General features: G+C 46.3%; 1 long non-coding RNA gene across 4 annotated transcripts in view; it reads right to left on the bottom strand.

Moving 5' to 3' along the window:
- Window positions 1–25,070, bottom strand: part of LOC147584397 (uncharacterized) — a 341,362-nt gene that overhangs the window by 300,592 nt on the left and 15,700 nt on the right. For all 4 annotated transcript variants that reach the window (XR_015249338.1, XR_015249339.1, XR_015249335.1 and 1 more), the window contains one exon: window positions 19,159–19,239. This is a non-coding gene — a long non-coding RNA (uncharacterized LOC147584397). The remainder of the gene's footprint in view (window positions 1–19,158; window positions 19,240–25,070) is intronic.

Genomic DNA, 25,070 nt, shown 5'->3' on the forward strand with positions numbered 1-25,070 from the left:
AAATACAAGCAAGAGCTACCCAGGTCACTGTGAAGCTCACAGAGCTAGAGCTTCAGAGCCCTGGCTCACAGTAGCCCCTTCCAGGGCCCTGGAAAGAGACATGTGCACATGGTCTTGGGTTTCTCTAAGTTCTGCCAAAGTCAAGTCTCAACCACAAGTAGAAACAGTCCTGTTTCTCCCCACCCCAGTTTCCCTTCTGTTATGCCCGCCCTCCTGTTGTGTGGTGTTACAGTGGCCTTGGCATTCAGGGAATGCCCAAGCAAGAGTCAGACAGGTGAGATACTGAGCTTCTGGAAGGAGAGATCGATGTGGTTCGCAGTCACCCCCACGTATGACGAGTTACCGCAAACCTTCCCGGGCAGACACAGCTCCCGAGTACTCCTGCACCCAAATGCCCACCACCCAGCTCCCGACACCGGCCACATCAGCGGGGGAAACGCCACATGAACACGTGCTCCGGTGCCCAACACTGAAGAGACTACTACATGTGGTAGGGAAGACAGAGAGAGGTTTGAAAGGTACAGAGCCAGATGCCAGCCTGTGAGAAAGGCTTTTCACCGTGAGACCTGTAAAACTGTAAGGGGAGGATTCCGTTCCCGTGGTCAAAGGGGAAGTTCTCTTCTCTCACAAATGCACTTGATGCACACAGTAATAGTGCACCGGAGTCTCCTTTTTCATTTTTGATGACAATCACACAAAACAGAATTGACCAAAATTCCTGTTTATGGGACACGAACATGTACTAATACTGCAAACGGTGCATGTAGCTATGTGAATTCGCTCATTTCCTGCATCTCAACTGTTAATAACAAAAGACAAATCTCACCAGCCATCTCTTACTTGGCCCCATGGCTGCCCTCAAACCACTGGTGAAGCCCAAGATTGTTAAAAAGAGGACCAAGAAAGGGCACCTGGGCGGCTCAGTCAGTTAAGCATCTGATTCTGGATTTTGGCTCAGGTCATGATCTCACGGTTCATGAGATGGAGCCCCGAGTCGAGCTCTGTGCTGACAGGGCAGAGCCTGCTTGGGATTCTCTCTCCTTCTTTCTCTGCCCCTCCCCCACTCGAGCTTTCTCTCTCTCCCTCTCTCTCTCTCTCTCTCTCTGTTTCACACACACACACACACACACATGCACAAATAAATAAACATTAAAAAAAAAAGAGGACCAAGAAATTCATCCAACACCAGTCAGACTGACACGTCGAAATCAAGCACAACTGGCGGAAACCCAGAGGCACTGACAAGAGCTTGAAGTGCTGCTGATGTGCAACAGATCTTACTGTACAGAGATTGCTTCACAGCATCTCCTCCAGGAACCGCAGAACCACTGGGGAGAGAGCAGCCCCGCTGGCCATCACAGTGACCAATCCCAATGCCAGGCTGCACAGCAAAGAAAATGAACAGACAGCTTATGTGCACATCGTGTTTGTGTTAATAAAACTATAAAACTACAAGAAAAAGACAAATTTTGATCAACCATGCTAGAAAAAAGGCTGAATTATCTTTTAGTCTCTCCACAGAAGATTGTTTTAGAAAATTATATGAAGAAGGGAGCAAAGAATATGAAGCTAGAAAACGTAGGAATAAAAAGTATGATAGAGGTGGGGCACCTGCGTGGCTCAGTCAGTTAAGCATCCGACTTCAGCTCAGTTCATGATCTCGCGGTTTGTGAGTTCGAGCCCTGTGTCGGGCTCTGTGCTGACAGCTTGGAGCCTGGAGCCTGCTTCGGATTCTGTGTCTCCCTCTTTTTCTCTGACCCATCTCCCACTCATGCTCTGTCTGTCTCTGTCTGTCTCAAAAATAAACATTAAAAAAAATAATAAAAAAAGTGTGATAGAGGTGTGTCAGGCTGTTAATTAATAAAAATGTTATTCTTTTAGATTTGCTAATGTTTGAGGTATTTGTTGGTTTTTAAAATATGTAAATTGTTGGAACTCTATTTTTTTTCTTTCCTTTTTTTAATTTCAAGCACAGCTGACATACAATACTGTATTTCTTTGACCACTCTAAATAGTCCCTTGCATTCTTTTATGTTTTTTTAAAGTTTATTTTTTTATTTTCAGAGAGACAGAGAGAGAGAGACAGACAGAGAGGGAAGCAGTGAATCCTAGCAGGCTCCACACTATCAACACGGAGCCAGATGTGGGACTCAAACTCACAAACCTTCAGATCACGACCTGAGTTGAAACCAAGAGTCAGACATGTAACTGACTCAACCACCCAGGCACCCCTACAGTCACTTACATTCTTTGAAACATTTTTTAATGTTTATTTATTTTTGAGAGAGAGAGAGAGACAGAGTGTGAGCAGGAGAGAGGCAGAGAGACAGGGAGACACAGAATGCAAAGCAGGCTCCAGGCTCTGAGCTGTCAGCACAGAGCCTGACATGGGGCTCGAACCCAGGAACCATGAGATCATGACCTGAGCTGAAGTTGGACGCTTAACCAAGTGAACCACCCAGGGGCTCCACAGCATAAGCACTTTTATGACAATTTGTCAAGATTTCTCAAATTTGAAGCTGAAGGGGTAAAAAAAGATTTAAATATCTGGATGCTCACAGAGGACAAAGGTAAAGATGCACAGAGTATTGGTGATGGTGGCTGCCTCTTTGGAAAAGAACTTGGTGCACCTTCACATTTATCAGTAACTTAATGTATGAAAGTACGCAGCCCAGTGCCTGGCACGTGGCAAGAGCCCCAATCAGCGATTGCTGTTCCTTATCATTATTGTCAATTACTTAATAAATTAATTTAAACAAATTAAAAGGTGGGCCCTGATGTCTACAGTCCCTTCTAGCTGGATTTGGTGTTTTAGATAACATTTCCTAGCACGTACCAGTGCCACGGGGCTCTGAGGCACTATTGTGTTGAATACTTCCTGCATCTCTGGGAAAAAGTACTATTCTCATTCCATTTTGCAAATATGGAAACAGAGGCACAGGAGGGTTAAATAACATAACCTAGGTCACACAGCCAATGAGGCAGAAGATAGGAGGAACACCCAAACTAGGTGACTGTAAAGGCCAAATAAAAGAATGGCCTCACTGCTTCCATGCCTGGTATGATACATGGGCACCCCAGCATCTTTTAACTCTGAATGTGCACATGTCCAATGAAACCCATGTATAGCGGGGCAGTCATCAAGGAGCCTAGAGTGTGGGACAGGGAAATGCTGTCACTGAAGATGTGAAGATGGCAGAAAAGTCCTATAGGGCTTATTGACCAGCTAGAAATTCAAAGGAAGGAAACATGCGAAGCATCAACCCTGAGTCCACCAATGGACTCAATCGTTTCTCATCTCCCCTCCCAACACTGCAAAGGGAGTCGAAGTCATCCTCATGCCCACGCAGAGCTGAGCAGACAAGCTGAGAGTTCAAGTGACCCCCGGGGGGGGGGGGGCCTGGAAAACCCAGACCTGGGGAGGGTGGGGCTAACTGCTCTGTGACAGAAAAGGGCATCTACCAAGCCTGCCCTCCTTCCTCTGCTCCTCCAGGCTTCCCTTGGCTTAAACAGCCTAAAGCAAGTACAGCCTAGCCCAACTCAGCAGGCCTTGGTGGCTTCTGTCCTACAGGAAAATCTTTGGGGACAGAAGTCTCCTGTGTCTGCTTGCCAAAGCAGGGACTCTTCATCACAGGGAGCCAGGCAGGTGAGCCCGTGAGTTCTGTTGCACGTAAGACAACGGACCCAGGAGTCTACAGGCATCTTGAAGGGATAGGGCTCTTTTGGAAATTCTCGCCAGTTCAGGAGCACTGAGCACCATACCCTCTAAGTACTTGCCACTCTGGCCTCTGTCTGCCCTTTAAGTGCAGCTCTGACCTACCACCTGCCTAGCAGGTAGGAATGTGATGGCCCACATAAGAGGCTTGGACTACTGTGGGCCTCTGGCCAACACCCATTTAATAAGTCTTGTCACATCATAGCTATGTGACCTTCAGCAAGTCACCTGACCTCTTTGATTGAGTTTCTTACTGTAAAATGAGGATTACAAGTTGGTATGTGTTTCGGGCGCCTAGGGGACTCAGTCGGTTGAGCATCCCACTCTCAGTTTGAGTTCAGGTCAGGATCTCACAATTCATGAGTTCGGGACCTCACATTGGGCTCAGCCTGACTGTGCACAACCTGCTTGAAATTCTTTGTCTCTCTCTCTCTCTCTCTCTGCCCCTCTCCCACTCGCTCTCTATCTCTCTCAAATAAATAAACATTAAAAAAAACACAAATTAATTAATGTTTCTATACAATAAAGGATAACCCTCCAACCCATGCTAGATTGCAGGTGCCTTGAAGAGGATAAACATTCTCACTCACCTTAGCATATCCTTCAAGGTGCCTGCCTAACAGGGCACCTTACTCCACAAAAGGGGCTCAGCACAGGTTTGCTAATTTAAGGCAGAACTGAGCAGTGCAAAACAGTATGTGTTAGGGGTCATCCAGAGCTGGATTCAGATCTGGCTTTTCCCACTAAATTCCCATTAGGAGCCTTTCAGAGTTTGGTCATCACTCTTAACTACAGCTCTGGGGCCCTTATGTTGCAAAACTCTAGTTTCTCATTGTGTTTTCATAGAGTGAGGAACCCTGGCTATTTCAAAGGGGTAAGGGTTGTAAGGATTCAAGGCCACAGTGAGTGCAAAGTGGGCCAACACAGGTGGCTCAGAGTGAGGGCAGATAAACATGGTCTAGGAAAAGCATAATTTAAAAGAGGATGCTAAACCAATATAACAGCAGATTAGGTCCATAACACACTATTGGAGGGCTAGGAGAATTTTGCCAATATGCAAAGATAATACCACAAATCTGCATTTTTCAGGGCCTCACTCCTTTGCTGATTGTTCCAGGAAAGGTTTTACGAGCCTTGTTTTTTTGTTTGGTGTTTTTCCCCCATTTTGCATGTGAAAATGATTCCATTAGCAAAGATATATGAATTTTTAACAACCCCCCCAACCAAAAAATGGTCTATTCACATAAATGAATCTTCATCTTCATTTCATATTGATAAGCTGAAGAGTTGACATAGACAATGTGTTGTTGTTGTTGTTGTTGTTGTTGTTGTTGTTGTCTTAAAACTGTCTTGTCATTCTAAGAACTCAATGCTGTTTGCAAACACTCTTTTAAGGGTCTCAGGTTTTTCTCTTATGAAAGAAAATTGTGCAGGATCATTGCTTAGACTTGAAAAAGGTGTTTCTAGCAGCACTGCATTTCTTGGGACAGAGGTTGAGTGGCCACATTAAATCCTAAAGATTTACAGGAGGAATCTGAGCCATGATCCTGGGCGAACAAGATGAAAAACTCCACCTTGTTTCTGGGAAGCTTTTCAGAAACAGGTTCCTGGTTTTCCCTGCCAGCTACTCTGCCCTTCTTTAGAAATCGTTTCCTCGGGATGCCTAGGTGGCTCAGCCAGTTAAGTATCCAACTCTTGGTTTTGGCTCATGATCTCATGGTTTGTGGGTTCAAGCCAAGCACTGGGCTCTGTGCTTACAGTGCAGAGCCTGCTTGGGATTCTCTCTTCCTCTCTCTCTGCCCCTTCCCTGCTCACACACACACACACACACACACACACACACAGTCCCTCTCTCTCTCTCTCTCTTTCAAAATAAATAAATAAACTTAAAAAAAAAAAAAAGAAAAAGAAATTGTTTTCTCCACGGGGCTAGCCTTGCTGTACCACCAGTATCTGGTGTGGATTTACAGACGCAGTTTTACTTGAGGAGCATCCCCATGTACGAGGAAGAGAAGTGGTCTGGAGGAGATACCCAGAAGAGCAGAGACAAACGTCAGGATGACAGAGGAGAATGGCACAGGAGTCAGGATGTCAACACCTTGTTCTTCACCTTGCCACGTCAGAGCTGTGCTTTGGCAAGTCTCTTGACATCCATGAGACGCAGGTTTCTTTTCTGTAAGATGGGGATAGAAACTCCACTTCCGTCTACCTCAAGGGGACTGCACCCTCCCTACCACCCTCACCCAGGCAGAGACTGGCTGCCGCCCTGACCCAGTCCCCACCCCAACTCACACAGGTGAAATAGAGAGCGAGCGTGCAGGGGCTGCCTGCCCCAGTGCCCGGGGTCAAAGCGAGCGGACGTGGTAGCAGGTCCGTGTGCTCCTCTCAGCGGTAATGTGTGCCAGGTTCCAAGAGCCCAGCCCTCCACCCTCCACACCGTGCCCTTTGCTACCACCGCTGCTCAGCAGCCCTTAGCCAGTGCCCTTGTCTGCAAATACCCAAAAGGAGAAGATGGTCACACAGTAATGGTTCGGGGAATCTGAAGTTCTTATCTTACTTATTTTATTTTATTTTATTTTATTTTATTTTATTTTATTTTTAAAAATAATTTATTGTCACTTAAGGTAACAGACAGTGCAGTCTTGGCTTCGGGAGTAGATTCCCGTGATTCATCGCTTACATACAACACCCAGTGCCCATCCCAACAAGTGCCCTCCTCAATGCCCATCACCCATTTTCTCCAGTCCCTCCACCCTCATCAACCTTCTATTTGTTCTCTGGATTTAAAAGTCTCTTATGGTTTGCCTCCCTCTCTGTAACTTATTTTTCCTTCCCTTCCACTATGGTCTTCTAAGTTTCTCAAATTCCACATACGAGTGAAAACATATGACATCTGCCTTTTTCTGACTGGCTTATGTCTCATAGCCCAATACCTGAGGTTCCTATTTTAAACAAGAATTAGGAAGACTATAAAGGAACATGGGGAAATGTTTATAGTATCATGGTGAGTGGAAAACACTCATATCTATCACTAAATTTGCAGACTTTGGATAGAATCAAACCTGGGTTTGAATCCTTGTTCTGCTAACTATGATGACCAGACCTCAGAGCCTCACTTTCTTCGTTAAAGTAACGGGAATAATAATTCGTTCCTTCTTGAATTATTGCAAGCATTTGGTGGAAGTGGAAAATATGTAAACATTTAGCACAGTCCTGGCCCCAGGAGAGCCAGTTCACATTATGTGCAAGGGTAAAGAGGAGAGTGGATCCCAGGCAAAAGGGCAGGGTCCTTTTAGAGATAAGAAGACAGGGTGGTGGGGTTGTTTTCATGTAAGATTGTGATATTATCTTAGCAAAATATACAGATATAAATGTGACTTTGGACTAGACTAATACAATTAAATAAGATACCTCTAATCAACAACCCTGCCCACTCTTGCTGGGCAGTGCTGTTCCTCTGAGATCTGCTCTTGGAACATTTACATAAAAATCAGAAAAATCTGAGAAGCCTCAGTAGCTTCCCCACCCCAAGCCCAGGCAACTCTTTAGCTCCCTCAGTTATCTCTTTTCGAGAAATCTACATCCAATGGGACAGGGAGCGGCAAGGAAGTTGGGCTGGTGGATGAAAAGCAGATGCTTAACTGGAGAACACAATTAGGGCTTTGGATAACGCTTAGAGGTGTCCTCTGAGCTTCTGCGCCTTGGTCCCAGAACCTTTAGACACCCTTCAGCAAAGCATGAGGCTGTCCAGCAGGGCATCAGCCACGCTGCAAAGTGCACCTAGCAGTGCAGCCCGGGTTAAACCCAGGCTCCAGCAGCACCGTTTGCAGCAGGTGGGGTGTGTTCAATCAGAGGCAGATGACTGGGCCAAGCTTGATTTGTTCCTAGACAGTCATCGGTGGAGACAGGCTCAATTATTTTCATTATATAGAGTCAACAGCAACAGGACGAATAATGGGTCTGAGCCAGAGAAGCAAAGGTTAAAGGGAGGGGGAGCAAGCGAACCGAGGGGGCCCTCCCCACCCCAGGCCCGCCGTGCCCAGTGAACCACGATGCGGTGAGCAACAGCAGGAAGACACTGGAGACTTGACTGGTCCTGCTCTGCTGGGCCCAGCATAAACTCCTAGGGGGGTCAAGACGCACCTCCCGTGGGAGTGACTCCAGAAGCCTTGGGTGGAAAGAACTTCACCAAGACCTCATCTAACTGCTCTGGCGTTGGAGGGATGCACAACCCAAGGGCCCTCTCACCCCTTCTCCCTTACCCAGCTGCCCCCTTTTCCTCCTACTGCCAGGCACTGGGCTAAACTCTTGGCACACATGACCTTATTTCACTTTCCCAATAACCTGTAAGTTATAGGCTGTTACTATTCCATTTTACAAATGAGGAAACTAAGGCTCGAAGAGGGCTAGGTGATTTGCCCAAGCTGGTAAGTGGCAGAACCACCAAACCCAGATGTGTCTGACCCCAGGCCCCAAGCTCTCCACCCCTACATGGCTTCTTCTTTCTTCCTCTTCTGTTTATGTCAAAGGCTTTCTACCCTTGCCCTCGCCCTAGCCCCGTATCAGACCCTGTATCTTCTGGAGGTTCGGGGGCTCCGGAGTAGGCTGATCTAGGAAGAACAAAGCCCTGCAGGTGGAGGAGTTACTGTTTCTGAGATTTCTCAAGAACAGGAAACTTCCCGGGCTGCCTGCAATAAATCCAAGCCTTCCTTCCTTTGTGATTTCACCCCGGGAACAACACTCCAGGATGACTCATCTTGAGGCCGGCAGGAGATCTCCTCTGGAGACTGGAGGTGACCTTGGCCAGGCACTCACATCCTGTGCCTGTTTTCCCGTTTGTCAAGTGGGCAGCCCCAACCCCCCTGCCACGCTGGTTGTGGAGTATCAGGGTGAACACCAAGCATGTGGAAAATAATTTTTAAGAGTGAATGCAGAACTCGACAATCCTCCAGCTCCCGCCTATACAGCCTGCGTACCAAACCCGGACCTAAACCCTCTGCAGTCCTGATGCTGCCTGCCGCAGGAGCGCACCCACACTCCTGCCTTCTGGGTGGATGCGCAAACTGTGAGGGAAGGGGGACGTGGTTAACGACCCTTTTCTTTCCAACTGTAACTACTCACTGTGCCTTCAGCTCCGCATGACCTTCTTATAAGCATATAATGCTGAAAACGGCAAGCATTCACCGAGCCCTAATTAGGTATGGATTATATATATGTATTTAATACATTTTTATATTATTTGTTATATATTTCTTTTTTTAATATTTATTCATTATCTTTGAGAGACAGAGACAGACAGAGTATGAGCGGAGGAGAGGAAGAGAGAGAAGGACACATAGAATCCAACGCAGAGGGGCGCCTGGGTGGCACAGTCGGTTAAGTGTCGGACTTCAGTCAGGTCACGATCTCCCGGTCCGTGAGTTCGAGCCCCACGTCGGGCTCTGGGCTGATGGCTCAGAGCCTGGAGCCTGTTTCCGATTCTGTGTCTCCCTCTCTCTCTGCCCCTCCCCCGTTCATGCTCTGTCTCTCTCTGTCCCAAAAAATAAATAAATGTTGAAAAAAAAAAAAAAAAAAGAATCCAACGCAGGTTCCAGGTTCCAGGCGCTGAGCTGTCAGCACATAGCCCAACTCAGGGCTCAAACTCACGAACTGCAATATCATGACCTGAGCCAAAACCAGATGCTCAACTGACTGAGCCACCCAGGTGCTCCTAATATTTCATATATATATATATTTTTTTTTTGCCATATATATATATATGTATATATATATATATTGCCTCATTTAATCCTTTTATGAGTGTCTATGACCAGTCCTACTATTGTACAGGTGAGAAAAATAAAGTTCAGACCAATTGATTACAGAAACGTGAAGGTCACACAGCTAGCAGGTGCGGAAGCCCAGATTCCCTATCAGATCTGTCAGTCTGCACCAGGGCGTGCTGCCTTCACCCTTTTTGTTTTTAAAATGACCAGCCCCAGGACTCTCTTAGCCACCTTTTCCACTTAATTTTTCTCCATATATATTTTTTTTAATGTTTATTTATTTTTGAGAGAGAGCGCGCAAGCAGGCGGCAAAAAGAGGGGGAGTCAGAGGATCCAAAGCCGGCTCTGTGCTGACAGCAGAGAGCCTGACATTGGGCCAGAACCCACGAACTCGAGATCATGACCTAAGCCGAAATCGGACGTGCACCCACCTGAACCACCCAGGCATCCCACTCCACAGTTTTTAGGCTCTTTAGTGATGAATTCACTGTTGCCCCATCCCCCAGCCCAAGAGCTGGTAAATTCACGTGGACAGGGATTTTCCAGTGTTTAGCCACTACTGTGTCCCCTAAGTGCCTAGAACAATGCCTGACATGTACTAGATATTCAAGAAGTACTTATCAAACATATGAATTTGACCAAAATTCTCATCAGTTATTTTCAACTCTTCTTTCTGCTAGATGATAAATTTGGACAGCAGTTTCTTCATCTCAGTACCCTCTACCCCTTGCCCCCCACAGAGTCTATGATGATACTTTGAATATAGTAAAATATTCAATAAAAATTTGGGAACATGATTTAACTATTTGTTTTGAAACGGAATTTTTTGTCTTGGGGGTGGTCTGCTGTTTGGGGAATTCACTCTCTGCTCCCCACAAGATAGAGGGTGTTTCATACGCGATGCTTCCTCTCTGCAGCCCTGGGTTCCACCCTCCCGGGCTGCTTTACGATGATGACAGACAGGTGGGCTCCAAAGCCTGATGCCAAGGCACCCTCCTTGGCTTTTATTTGCCATGCTCCTGACTCATCTTCCCTGAGCTGTGGGAAAGGGTTCAGTATGCAGCTCCCTAAACTCGCTGCTGAACAGCAGGCTGAGCGGGTGTTGGAAATGATACAGAAAAAAAAGAATCTAATTAAGCAGAGTAGGTGATAGTGTCAGGAAGAAAAAGGAAGCAAGTGGCAATTTGGATATCTGCCTGCAAATAAAAGACATGACTGTCGTTTCTCCTCTGGCTCCTGTTTGCCCTATAAATCTCAGCTCACTAATCCAAGTGTTTTAATTATCGCTGTATAATACAACATGCTGTGTTGAGCCCAACATGGGGAAATTAAAGCGAAGGAGGGGGGTGGAGGGATTCAGGCTACCCCATTCTCCCATTTCTCTTGTTTACACTAATCTGAAGGTGTTTTTTCACCCTTTTGCCATAAACACAACATGAGGTTTTCCAGCATCAAACATATTACCTTTTTCCACTCACAAAAAGGAACTTCAGGCCCTGCGCTCTTTCCCCAACACAGGCAACTCAGGGACCAGGAGTCACTGCCACAGTTGTCACTTAATCCCCAAGAAATCAAAAGAACTAGGTCATGAATTAAACACTAGTTCCAAAAGAGTCCCTGAGTGGGAAGCAGCATGATGGTTAAGACGAGCAGTTGAATTTCAGCTCCACTACCCACTAGCTGTGTGGCCTTGGGCAAATCGCTGAACCTCTCTGAGTCTCAGCTTCTTCAAATAAAATACAGTGATAACAGGATTAAATAACATAATGCATTTAGCACAGCGTCTGACACACTGTAAGTGCTATGCAGCATACTCCCATCTCCTGGTTCTTATCTTTGCCATCCCAACTACCTAAAGCAAACTTCAGAAGGCAGTATGGCTCACTTTTTTCTTCCTTCTCAAGTGCCACCTTATCAGTGAGCCTTCCCTTAAGACCCTAAATAAAACAGTAGCTCCTCCTTCCATACACACACACTACATCCCCCTCTTATGTTCTTTATCTTCCATAGCACTAAGAACTATCTGACATTTTATATATCTGTGTGTTTAATTTTTTTTTGTCTCCACCTAAAAGGTAAACCCCAAGAAGGCAGAGCTTTTGTTTTGTAGTCTGCTGTATCTCCAGCACCTTCAGCAGGGATGCCTGGCATACAGTAGATGTTTAATAAATATTAACTGAATGAGTAAATAGAAGCTATTCTTTGGATGATGAGGCCTGAAAGAGCCATCAGAGACCACGCTGGCCAAAGTTCTACACAGGCTAGGAAACCGAGGCCAAGAGACATCAGATGACCTACCCTCTGGTTCCTGCTTCCCTAGAATTGAGCAGTGGTAGCGGCTGAGGGCCCTAACTCCTGCTGTCTCGTTCTGCTTCAAGCCAGCCTGCCCAGACCAACAGCTCAGCATGTTGGTGTCCTGTGTTCCTTGTCTGGGGAATGGAAATAATTAAGCAGATGGCTCTCCCCCCCAATGCTCAGGACCCGGATGCCCCAGTGACTGGCAATCTATAAAAGCAAAAAGGACAGGTGGAGATGCTGCAGTGGCTCTGGAAATCCATCGACAAATGTGCTCAGAGTTGAAGAAGTGCAGACAGCTGCAGCACAAAGGAGCCAAACGCCACTGCATTTCTCTCTCCAAAATCCACCAGCATCCAGGACCCTCATGGCTTTCTGCACTGACTGAAGACAAGCACTGCAGTCCCATTTCTGGCGCGCCTGGGTAACTTCCTCTTGCACAGACACAAGGGACCCTGTGCAGACGGCTGCAAACCCCAGCTATACCATTCCTAGATGTACAACCTCTCTGGGTATCTACTTTTCATCCGTTAGGACCTTCTTAGCATCAAATGAGAAAGCACACGGCCCCGGGGCATGGTCCATGGCAGGGACATGATAAAACATTAAGTGTTCTCATAGGATACGATGATATCTGCAGTCAAACACAACCCTCCCTTCCCCCAACCCCTGTCCGCCTCACCACCCCCTTAGAGTTTAGAATTGGGGGTCTTGGAAATGAGGGACTCTTCAGCCTTAGGAATCCAGTACCAGATAATGTTTTTTGCTTTCCATTCAAGTAGAATGGAAAGAACTCAGACCCTACACCAGTCCCCCTCTTCCTCCAAGCCACTCAAGACCTCATCGGGCCCCAAAGGGAAGACTGCAGCCCGACAGTATGAATCACTCAAATGCTTTTTTGCAGAAAGTGAGATATGGCCTAGAGTTCCCCAAGGGTTAAGGTGAGAAAGGACCCAACAAAAATACCCTGCGCTTCCTTCACTATCTGTTCTCTTAACCAAATAATCAATTTTAAAGGGCCAAAGAAGGACACCACCAGTAGTTAGAATAAGGAAACATTGTGTGAGCTGGTCCAACTCCTCAACCTCCCTGAACCTGTTTCCTCACGTGTATGAAAGCCCCCAGCAATGTCTAAGGGGGCTATGTGAGGAAGAAAGGAGAGAATGCACAGCGCCTGGGGTATTATCTGCTGCTTTGAATATTCAAGCCAAGAACTCCATTGCAGCCAATGCCGGAATCATAAGCATTAATTGCTCCAAAAGAACACTCTGTACAGCAAACGGAGCCTTTCTCTGCACCACAGACAGACTTGACCACTCGACCACGGACTGCAGGTTGAAAGCAAACATGAACTCCACCAGAGGGTTTCAAAAAATCATTGCAAACAATGGGAAAGGGTGTGAGGAGACATAAGGATGCACAAAGGCACAGATGGAACGGACACCCAAACAGCTCCTTGAAGAAGGGTGCCCAGTTGAACATGGTGGGGGATGCTCCTCATAAAAAACCTCGTTTGAGGTCACTGTTGCTTTGAGACACTGCCACTTTTGATAAGTGGGAATTTCTAGAATGTTCCCACGGCTGTATGGCGCACCGCTTACAAAATAAGCTCGGGGGTGAAACAAATCTATGTTTGGTGTTCCAAGAGCCCTGAAGAGGTTTCAGAAGCTGGTGACTTTCTGCTACTCAGGGAACTTCCCTGGGCCTCAGTTTCCACCCAAGCACCGGAGCTAATGATTCCTGCCTCAGCAGGTCAGTAGTAAGGCTAAACACGGTGGGCGTCCCCTAAGGCGCTTCCAACAGCTGTTGTGTTTAAAAAAAAAAAAAAAAATCAGAAGAAATCAGCTGGAACGCGAGTGGGGGCGCGGCGGGGGCGGGGGGCCGCTCCAGCAGGCGCCCCGGAGCCGGCCCGGGGCCTGTGGCCTGACCGGGAAGGCCAGGGAGCGGGCGCCCCGCGGGAGCGCCGAGGCCCCGCTGCGCCCGGCCGGGCGGGGGCGGCGGAGGAGGAAGCGGGGGCGGCCGGAGCGCGGTGGGGATGTTTAAAGGAAATTTACAATCATTTCCTCTCTGTGGTTTGGTGACAAATCAACAACATCCTGTTCTTTTGTGAGGCTCCGGGCGCCTGCAAGGCGGGGGCAGCGCTCCGGCTCTTAAAGGGACACACACACAGGGTTCCCTCCCCCCCACCCCCCCCCCTACTCCCCTGCGGCTCCAAGAAAAAAAAAAAAAAAAAATACAGCCTCCCCAAGGCGCCACCTCCGGGGGTGCGCGCGGCCGGAATGAAGGGGCTGCTGCCGGAGCCGGCCCCGAGCCGCGACCCGGATCGCGTCCCCTCCCCCGCGGCCTTCCATTCCCGCGGACGGGAGGAGACAGCGGCGGCGCACCCCTCTGATGGATGCAGCGGCCCGGGGCCATCTCCCGCGGAGGGGGCAGGCGGGGGGCGGAGGCGCTCCCGCCCGACGGTTTCCCTCCCGCCCTCCCGCGCCAATTCCAGGGCCCGGCTTCGGACCTCCGGGTGGTTTTTACCCCCTCCCCCAATCCCCTCGCCTCGAATTTTCCAGCCCCCAAACTCTGGATTTATGGTTAAAATGTCGACGTACGCACACGAGGTTTATAAAACGCCAAGGCAGAGAGAGGCTTCCCTGGCTGTAGGAGTAATGAGAATCAGATGGCTAGGGCCAGAAAAATAATAAAATACTGAACTACCCTCCTGGGATTTCCTTCATTCAGTCATTTAATGTTTGTTGTTGTTGTTGTTGTTTTTAATTAAGCGCTGGTCACCATTCTAGGCCCGGTACAACAGGAACAAGACAGACAACATCCCTGCCCCCAGGGGGCTTAGATTCTCAAAATGAATGAGTGGATGGATGGGATTATTTCACATGCTGTATGTGCTGTAATCAAAGATTAGATTCTAGAACCACGGCTTCCTAAAGGAAAACTCCTTGAGTTGGTGACCAAAGAATGAATTGAAACGTCCAGCAACATTATGCAGAGAGAGACTAGAAGCAGGGACAGCATCCCTGCTCATCCCCAAGACCACCTGAAGGGCATCCCAGGGAGGATTTCCCTCCCCCCCGCCCCCAAGACAAGCCCTGGGAATTGACATCCAGGACGTGAGCGACCTGGGTCCTTCCAGTCTGGCTGTATAACCCCAGCAAGTCCCTTCCCTGCTCCAGGCCTCACAGTTTCTTCACCTAGAAACAGAACACTGAACTAAATTCACTAGCTCTCAACCCTAAGTGCAAATTAGAATTCTCCAGGGTGGTTTTCAAAAACAATGATCCCCCTGATCCCACCTGGGTCCCAGGGAATCAGAATCTCTGATAATGAAGCCTGTGCACTGGCATTTGTTTGAGGGTTCCCTGGCTGGGTTCTGTGTGCAGCCAGGGTGAAGAGCCAGTAACCTAAAATCATTCACAACACTGAGTGTTTGCCATCTCTCTTATAATACACCAAATATGCCATGCACATATTTAAGTTACAGAGAAAAACCCTACCAAATTAGATGGGTACTGTTATTACCTCCATTTTACACATGAGGAATTGGAGGTACAGAGAGGAAATCTGGCCAAGAGCCTGAGTCCTCTAACCTGGAGTGTCTTTCCAGTAACAAGAAGCAAATTTCTACGTCACGGAGTTGTTAATCACACAGAGTAGCTACAGAGAAAAAAAGCCTGGGGTACTCTGAGCTGGGGCTGCAAACCTGCCTTGAATGGAGGCAAGGGACTGGCCTGAAGGGCCTCTGGTCATTCTGACAGCACAATGATGTGCATGCCCAGAGTGCAGGTCCCAAAATGGAGGGTAACTCTAAGAAAACAGCCTTTTATGTTTCTCTGCATTGATCTTCTTGGTCATTTTCAAAGATGATTCCCATAAAATGTGCGGTTTTGCCTCAGGCAGACGGAGGAACCATTTGGCAGGATGAGGAGAAAACTTTCTGTGCACCCCAGTATGGCCAGGACAGAATATACTCACCCGCCCCCACCCCCTCCCATATGGGGCCCACCAGTGCCCTTCCCACCTTTTGACCGCCTTCCCATTTGTGCAGTTCCCTGAGGCAGGACCCAGAGAAGGGCACTGAGACAGGTTCCCAAGGAAGTGAAAGATCTGTTAAAGCAGAGATTAGAAAAAAGGGAAGCTGCTGGTCCATCTTACAGTGAAATAGTGTGCTGCTATTAAAAAGGGGAGAGCTGTACAGATAGATTCCAAAGATGTTCGTGATACACAAGGTACAGAACAAGATCTTCTCATTGATATTTCTGTAAACACCACACACACACACACACACACACACACACACACACCCCGGAAACTAGCAGAACCATCTGGAAGGACAGATTCCCAACTGTTCTGGTGATGACTGGGCAGATGCATATGGGTGGAGGTAACAGTGGGGCAGTGTGTTGCATTAATGGCATACTTTTACTTTCTCTATTAATCACCATATTATTTAAGTTGTTGACAGCAAATGTGTATTAATTTTTTTAGATAAAGGGACTTCTATTCATAAAAAATAAAAATAAATATGAAAAAGGGGAGCATAAAAGCCTACTTTGGGCTCTGGGAATTCTATCCAAGATAGGCCCCCAGCCAATGTCATCTCTGCCGGTTTTTCCAGCCGGTGTTAACAGTTCCACTGCTGCCCACAGCCACTTTGTCCTCAGCATGCCATTACAGTGGCAGTCTCTTACCTGGTCAGCTGCTTCCTCTTCAGTCAGGGAATGCCCCATGGAAGTTTTGGGTGATAGAGGATGGATTTGAGAGCTAGAAGCCCCAGCTGATAGAAGAGGTGACAAAGCTCACTTCGGAGGGGAAAAGTGCCAAAGGTGCTACCTATCCCATAGAGGTAGGTGAAGGGAGTGGCACTGAAGTTCAAAGGCTCTGACTTCCTTATGCATCTATGTGTTGTTTTGGAAGGTGAGAAATGGAACCTGACAGACCAAGACCTGAAGATAGACAATAGTTCTTTGTGGTCCACACCTCAACCCAGAAATCCAAAAGGCTAGGAGCAAGGGTCTGCTTAGAACATTATATGCAGGACTGTCCCCTCCAATGAGGACCTGATACCTTGGTAACTTTGCGGTCTGCAGGAACAGCACTAGGTGAACTGTCATGCTCTAGGGAAGAATAATTTAGCCACACTGCTTCCTTTTTATGATTTCTTAGATCTTCGTAGTTTATAAACAGCATAATGTTGTGGTTAAGAGCATGAGCTAAGAAGACAGAGAACCCAAGTGGGATTCTGTACCACTTCCCTAAGCTTCCATTTCCTCTCTTCTAAAATGGGGATGATAATAGTACTTACCTCACGGAACTGTCCAGTGAGAATTAAATGAGACAATGCAGGAAAAGTCCTGAGCCCTGTACTGGGTACATGCAGTTAATAGTAACCATTGGTTTGGGGTGCCTGAGTGGCTCAGTCGGTTAAGCATCCAATTTCTCAGGTCATGATCTCGTGGTCCGTGACTCTGAGCCCTGTGTTGGGCTCTACACTAACAACTCAGAGCCTGGAGCCGGCTTTGGATTCTGTCTCTTTTTTTCTCTCTCTGCCCCTCCCCTGCTTGCACTCTGTGTGTGTGTGTCTCTCTCTCAAAAATAAACATTAAAAAAATAATAAAAAATAGTAACTAACAATTATAAGATTCCCCAACAATTATTAACTGTACCTTTTTTTTTAGTTTATTTATTTATTTTGAGCATGCGTGTGAGCATGAGTAGGGGAGATGCAAAAGAGAATCCCAAGTAGGCTCCACACTGTCAGTGCAGAGTCCGATGTGGGGCTCGAACTCATTAACCGTGGGATCATGACCTGAGCCAAAGTCAAGAGGAACTTAACTGACTAAGCCACCTGGGTGCCCCTTAAATGTACCTTTCAGATGAAAATAAGGAAGGTGATTGACATTTACATACTTACTAGCTTACACATCTCTAACATAAGTCTGAATTAGTGGTCTTCCAGAAGACCTGTGCCCACCAAAATCCTACACAGTAGAGCTAATATTACATTCAACAGTTATCACCTTCCTCTAAAGTCATCCAGTAGAGACCCTAATTTAATTTACACTTGCCTTTACATTTGCTAGGTGCTATGCAGACAAATCAAGACAAATGAAATTCCTTCCTTCCATTCATTCAGGCCTGGCCATTTTTGAATCTTCCCAAAGCCCTTAGAAATAGGAATCCTTTCTTTCATTTTTTCTTTTAACCTCCGTTACCTCCTCAGTCTAGGCTAGTTAGGAGAAAAAACTGTTTCTGGGGATAGGAGGTTTAAACTGATGGGCCATTAACACGATAACAAAGCAAAAGGAATTTTCCAGGTCACCAGCCAACAACTTTAGAGCGGTATTTAAAATTCACTTGCTTACGGGGGAGGGAAAGACATTGGTCAGGAGAGGGTGGGGAAGGATTTCTCCCAGCTGATGGGGAACTGGGGAACGCCCTTTTTTATGGTTAGCAAAACCAGCAAACACCTTAACAAGCTGCTTGGTTTCTGGACTGATCTTTTATCCTAGTGCTTGAAATGCAGATATCAAAAAGAAAACAGCCTTCTGCTGAATCCACATAAAGAAAAGGTTCTCCTTGGCTCCTGGCTCCAGATTTAGGGAACAACTGGATCCCTGCTACAATATAACATACAACATACCCATGAATTTCTTTTAAGCTCACTGAATACACACACACACATGCACGCACGCACGCATGCACACACACACATACACACACGCTCATCTACACCCTGCCTTATTCCAACTGTGACAAAGCTCAGTAGGAGAGGAGCTATGGTCTCACTGTGTTTCCCCCACCCCAAGTTTGCATTTTTAAAATTTATTTGCTGGCAATCTGGAAGTCACTGGGGAAGGCTGCTTCAACACTTAATTGGTAAACAGATCTGTTCTAGTAGAAATATTCTTCTAGTGATCACCTTTGCTGCGGATGGAAGAATGACCAGCCAAGAGTCCTGCTGAAATTTGGTGACAACGTTTTATCATCTCCCTATATCACTCTCCCCTATCCCACAGTGCACTGCTCCAGGAATTTTCATAGCCCTGGCTTCTGGAGGCCCTGCCAAATTGCACGAGACTGTTTAAGAAGTACTTATACACAGTTTTAGGTTTTTTTGTACAATTGTTTCCAAACTCTAAAATTCAGCAGAATTCTTTGCAAAGGAACACAAAGGAAAAATAGATTTAAAACTATTGTTTCTGGTAGGAACCAATCACAAGGTTGCTCAAACGGGTCCCTAGAATTCAAAGTTTGGGGAAAAAAAATCACTATTTTAGAATATCTTTCTATTATTACTTTAGGTAATATTGTCATTACAAGCAAGTCCAAACTCCTCCCTATGCTGTTAGAACCCTTTTTGATCCAGCTCCCGCCTACCTGAGCTCCAAGTAGTCATTCCTGTGTATCTGCTCTCTTGATTTACATCTTGATTTTGGCAGTGGGTCCTCCAGTAGCTTCCTGATAAGAGATACAGGAGAGGTCAATTTTTTGAGACCTTGCATATCAGCATATATCTTGCCTTCTGTTCTCTCTTCACATTTTGACTGGTAGTTTTGCTAGGTATAAAATTCTAGGTTGTAAATCATTCCCCCAACAACCCTAGGCCTCTCCAGCATCCAGGTGTTTGAACTGTAAGTTCCTTTTGCATAGAACACATATCCCATGACCACTCCCACCCTTGTGTAGCTAACACCTCATTGTTTTTTGTTTTTTTTATTAAGATTTATTTAAAAAAAATTTTTTTTTACATTTATTTATTTTTTTTTTAATTTTTTTTTTTAACGTTTATTTATTTTTGAGACAGAGAGAGAGCATGAACAGGGGAGGGTCAGACAGAGAGGGAGACACAGAATCTGAAACAGGCTCCAGGCTCTGAGCGGTCAGCACAGAGCCTGACGCGGGGCTCGAACTCACGGACCGCGAGATCATGACCTGAGCCGAAGTTGGACGCTCAACCGACTGAGCCACCCAGGCGCCCCAACATTTATTTATTTTTGAGAGATAGAGACAGAGTGTGAGCGGGGGAGGGGCAGACAGAGGAGACACAGAATCTAAAGCAGGCTCCAGGCTCTGAGCAAGCTGTCAGCACACAGCCTGACGCAGGGCTCCAACCCACAAACCATGAGATCGTGACCTGAGCCAAAGTCGGACACTCAACCAACTGAGACACCCAGGTGTCCCTTTTTTTTTTCAGATTTATTTTTTTTTTAAGTAATCTCTACACCCAAAGTGGGGCTCGAACCAATAATCCTGAGATCATGAGTTACATGCTCCACCAACTGAGCCAGGCAGATGCCCCATACCTCATTATTCTTGTCAGAGAAACTCACCTGGCCAGCCACATATCCCTCCCAGTTGCTCCCACAACCTGGTGCTTATCCCTCACTATACTTCTTACACCATGTTATCATTATCTGTTTACTTGTCAGTATCCTCCACTAGTGAGTGAGCATGAGGCCTAAAAATACATAGCCACAGTGCCATGCAATAAATATTTATAGAACAAAGAAATACATAAATGGTTGTGATGATTTTTTTTTCAAGATACAATGTATAGTAAAATGTTTGACAAATGCCCTTACCAGTTGGTGCCTGCTACGGACTTGGGGAGTAGAGAGCAGGATTGGTCTGGGGAAGAAATGTCACCCTGATACTAGGACCATTATAATTTCTTGCTCAATATCTGCCTTTCATGAGGACAGGGACCAGCTCTGGCTCTCAATGCTGTGTTCCCAACAATCAGACCATAATGACAACTTAATAAAGAACTGTTGAATGAATGAACTGGTCCAGACAAAGGGAGTCCTATGCATTACACAGCCAAGAAAACAGAGAGAAAAAGTCCCTATACTGACTTACAGTCACAGGAAAAAGCAAGGTTTGGAATGAAAACACAGTTCATCATCTGTTCCCACCCCACCTCCAATAGCAAACCCTCTCCCAATTCCCTGTTCCAGATATAGGCATTACCTTCTTTGGACACACGGATTTGAAGCCCAGAACTATTTGGTTTGGACCCTTGCTTTCATAGTCTGTTTCTTTTCAATCAGCAAGTCCTATTGTCTCCTCCCTCTCTCCCTTTACAGCAGCTTTCACCCGACCCTTCTGCTTCATCCCTCTAGTACCTTCGCTGAGGCCTCTGTCACCCCACACCGATATTTTCCCCTGGCTCCCTCCTTCACTCCAAGGCGTTTGGACACCTCTGTCACATTAATCTCTCTGAAGCATCACTTTGCAGTATCTCCTCACTGCCCCAAAATACCTTCAGACTCTCTTGATTTCCTCCCATGTTAAGTTACAACTCTTCTGCCAGCTTTCACCCTTCAGGATGACTTCTGATGCTCTGTTTTCCCTCCCCACACACAGCAGCTCGCTTATCACATGTACACAACTCTCACTCTGATTAGGCAAGATGTGTCACTGTCTCTGAAACAACAGAGCAGACTTCTGCACAACTTGTGCATTCTCTTCTCTGGAATGTTCTCCGTACTCCTCTCTTAATTCAATCCATCCTTCCAGACCTATGGTTTAAATCCTTCCTCCTCCAAGATGCCTTTATTTACAACTTCAGAACTTGCAGATCTCCCCAAATTTAAAATCCAAAAATGCTTATCATCTTTGCAGCCCAGCTAAATCCAAATGTGTGCCTTATATAAGATACTATATATTCCACACACATTAGTGCAATATTCCCCAGCTATCCAGACTGCGCCTTGATGGTAAAGATGTCCTGTTCTTGGACCCTAGGGCCTTAGAGTTCAACATGGAGTAGTATTCAGGAGGTGGTAAGAGAACTGCCTCTAGAAACAGACAGACCTGGGCTAATCTCAGCCCTACCAATTCTAATTGTGTGTATTTGGACCCTCTGAGCTTCAGTATCCTTACCTGTAAAACTGGGATAATAACAGTGCTACCTCATGGGTTTGATGTGAAAATTTAAATGAAATAATGCTAAGTAAAACAATTAGGACAGTGTTGTGATACATGACAGTGTGATACATATGTGATACACATACTCAGTAGTACTCAGTACGTGTTAGCTATTGTTATAAGAGACTCCAGTTCCTATTCTTGGATTTGAACTTTGGCCTTGATTTTGCTTTACACTTTCTGTCACCGAGCCAGCCTTGCAAATAGTGATTTCCTGCCAGTCCCTACCTCTGTGTCCACCCTTGGCTGGTCAAAGCATTCTCTGCAAGCAGTGGTTAAGAGAAAGTTCCATCATACAAAGTCATCTCAGGCCCCACTTTGTGGTTCCTCCTGCCCTCAGCACTCCTGGATTCGGTGCTGAATTGTTTTAGTACCTTTGGTTTGGAACCTTAAGCCTTTCTTTCTTCCACCTTTTTTTTTTTTTTTTTATCACTATCATTGTATTATAAAAACAATACATGTTCATTAAAATATTAAAAGTGAACAGCAAATGTCTCACTCCTCACCCAAACCTCCATTCCTGATCTTCAGAAATAACCAGTTAGCTTCTCATGTGTATTTCCAGAAAACATCCACGGCTATAGAAACATATACACACATACACTTTTCTGTGGCTTGCTTTATTCGCTTAACAATCGGCCTCTCTCGCTCTAAGTAGGCTTCATGTACAGTGCAGAGCCGAGCACAGGGCTTGAACTCATGACCCTGAGATCAAGACCTGAGCTGAGATCAAGAGTCGGATATTTAACTGACTGAGCCATGCAGACACCCCTAACAATCGGTCTTGAACACCTTTTTATACCTATACCTGATAGGTTCACCACACACTGTTCAAAGGCAACTTCAATTTCTTTTGTAAAAAGCAACCATCATTGATTTAATCAACCTCCTACAGATGGGCATGTAGGTTGCTACTACTAAAACAATGTGATGAACATCTTTGTATACATATCTCTACGGATGCCTTAAGTCTTAGGGCTTCTGATTGCCAGATTAGACTAGACTGGGAGTGAGTCATCAAATTTGGTTCTAACTCCCGTGTCTCTACCCAAATATAGCATTCAGTCCCTATACTCACTGACTCACTGGTCACCGGTGTGACCACGTTCCTCCTCATTTCAAAATAGAAGAAAGAGGTCACTGGACTGTTTCCTTACGATCCCGCTCAAAAGAAGCTCACAGAACCCACGTATGTCCCTTTATCTGGAACCAGAGGGGAAATCCCAGGCATTGGGGGATAAGATTTCAGAGTCTGGCTGTGTTCTCAGGTAGCCCTGAGGTAGCCCCAGAGAAGGAAGGAAACACGTTTTTGGTTCATGAGACACAATCCCAGCTGTTTTCAGTGGGACTGAGAGGGATGTGAGTATGACAATAAGGACAGCAGAGGAGACAGCCTTCAGGTGGTGGCTGGGGGGAGGTGAACACATAGGGCTTTCATCAGCAGTGACTCGGCATTATTATCCTAGCCCACATCCGTCCCTTTACAACTATGTCCTTGCTCAGGCCAAGGACAGGATGGAACGGCAGGAACTGTGAGTGCTTATCCCCAGCTCAGCCTGACTCATGCAGGACCCCAAGCCAAGCCCCTTACTGCACCCTGGGGGAAGCCCAGGAGCCTGGGTGAAACTAGGGCGGGGAAGAAAAGATGTATCCAAGTTGCTTACATACAACTCTGTGACCCACAGTGAGCCACCATCTTAGGCTTCAGTTAGTCCATGCTCCTATCTGTGAAAAAAAGCAAAAGCAACATGCACAGTCCCTGCCTTACACTGTCCTTGAAGGCAGGAGGTATACCAAGTACTTAACACAGGACATGGCATTACATAAGCAGTGAATAAATCTTTCATACTTGCTCCACTGATATCTCCCTCTTGCCTAGCACAGTGCCCAATTCAGAGTAGATGCTTCATTAAAATTTCTTTCGGTGAATGAATGAACAACCTCTTCATTTCCGAAGGGCGGACAGGAAAATTACAAAATAACCCCCAAGGCCTCTCCAACCTCTTGTCACCCTATTCCCTTCTTCACGATGTGGCAGCTTACTGATAATGCAATTTGGTTCGGTTCGTGCAATTCATTCTCTTCCTCACAGAAAAGATGTTCTCTTCCCCTTGGCTTGTCCTCAAGATCCAGCCACATCAAAGAATAAACTCGGGCCCAAGGTCCTCGAATGCGGCCTCACCTCACAGTTTCTAAAGAGAAACCAAGTCCTAGGACCATGGAGGATCAGAGGAGGGAGGAAAGAAAATTAATATATTCATTCAACAAATATCTATGTGGAATATCTATTGTGTCTAGAAGTGAAACCAAAAACTTGCTGCTTGGCCTTGCTCCTCTACTCCCTTACCATGCTGGCATCTGCCTCAAACCCTCAAAGCCTGGTCTCCACCTCTCTACTGAAAAGGCTTCCTTGTAGGGAGTCCTCAGGCACACCAGCTCACCAGCTGTTAATCCAGGCGCCCCTCCCCACTGCTTGTTCCTAATTTCCACACCTTTCTCCTCCTTTGGTTTCTCTGGGTGACTATACTCCATTGTCCTCCCTTCTCTTCTCCCTTTCCCGCCCCCGATTCTTGCCTTGTATTGCTTCTTGCCTCACAGCATCCCTCCAAAATCCATATGTTAAAATGCTAACCCCCTGCGCCTCAGAATGTGACTGTATTGGAGATAGGGTCTTTAAAAAGTAATTAATGAGGCCCATTAGGGTGGGCCCTAATCTAATATGACTGGTTGATTTATCAGGACACAGGCAGAGGGCAAACCATGTGAAGACAGGGTCTTCTATAAGTAAAGGAGAGAGCCCTAAGAAGAAACCAATTCGGTTGGCATTGTGACCTCACACTTCCAGCCTCCAGAATTGTGAGAAAATAAGTTTCTGTTGTTTAAGCCACGGGGTCTGTGGTACTTGGTTATAGTGGCTCTAGTAGACTAATACACCCCTTGTATTCTATGTCACAGTCATCATCCCCAAAGATCTCATCCTCCTCTGTCAATTCATCTCCATGGTCTAAACTATCATCCCTCCCCTTCCCAATTTCCCATGCAGGTCAACATGTCTACACACAGAGACCTAGATGCTCATCCAGATCCCAGTTCTAAATTCCAGCTGCCTACGAGACAATTATTCCTGAGTCATTTTGCCAATCTTGAAACTTCAAGAGGTCTAGAACCACAAAATCCTTGTAGGTCAACCCAACCACCTTGCTTCACAGATGAGGAAACTGAGGCACGAAACAAAAGCAAACTCGGCTCTCGTCCCAACTTCCCTATTCCTAAAAGCACCTTCCACCTGGTCACTCAAAAATATGGAATCATCTTTTACTCTGTCCTTTTTCCTCCCTCATAGCCAATAAAGAAACTTT

This window comes from Puma concolor, chromosome A1 (genome assembly GCF_028749965.1).
Source record: "Puma concolor isolate L17-30 chromosome A1, mPumCon1.1.hap2, whole genome shotgun sequence".
NCBI lineage: Eukaryota > Metazoa > Chordata > Mammalia > Carnivora > Felidae > Puma > Puma concolor.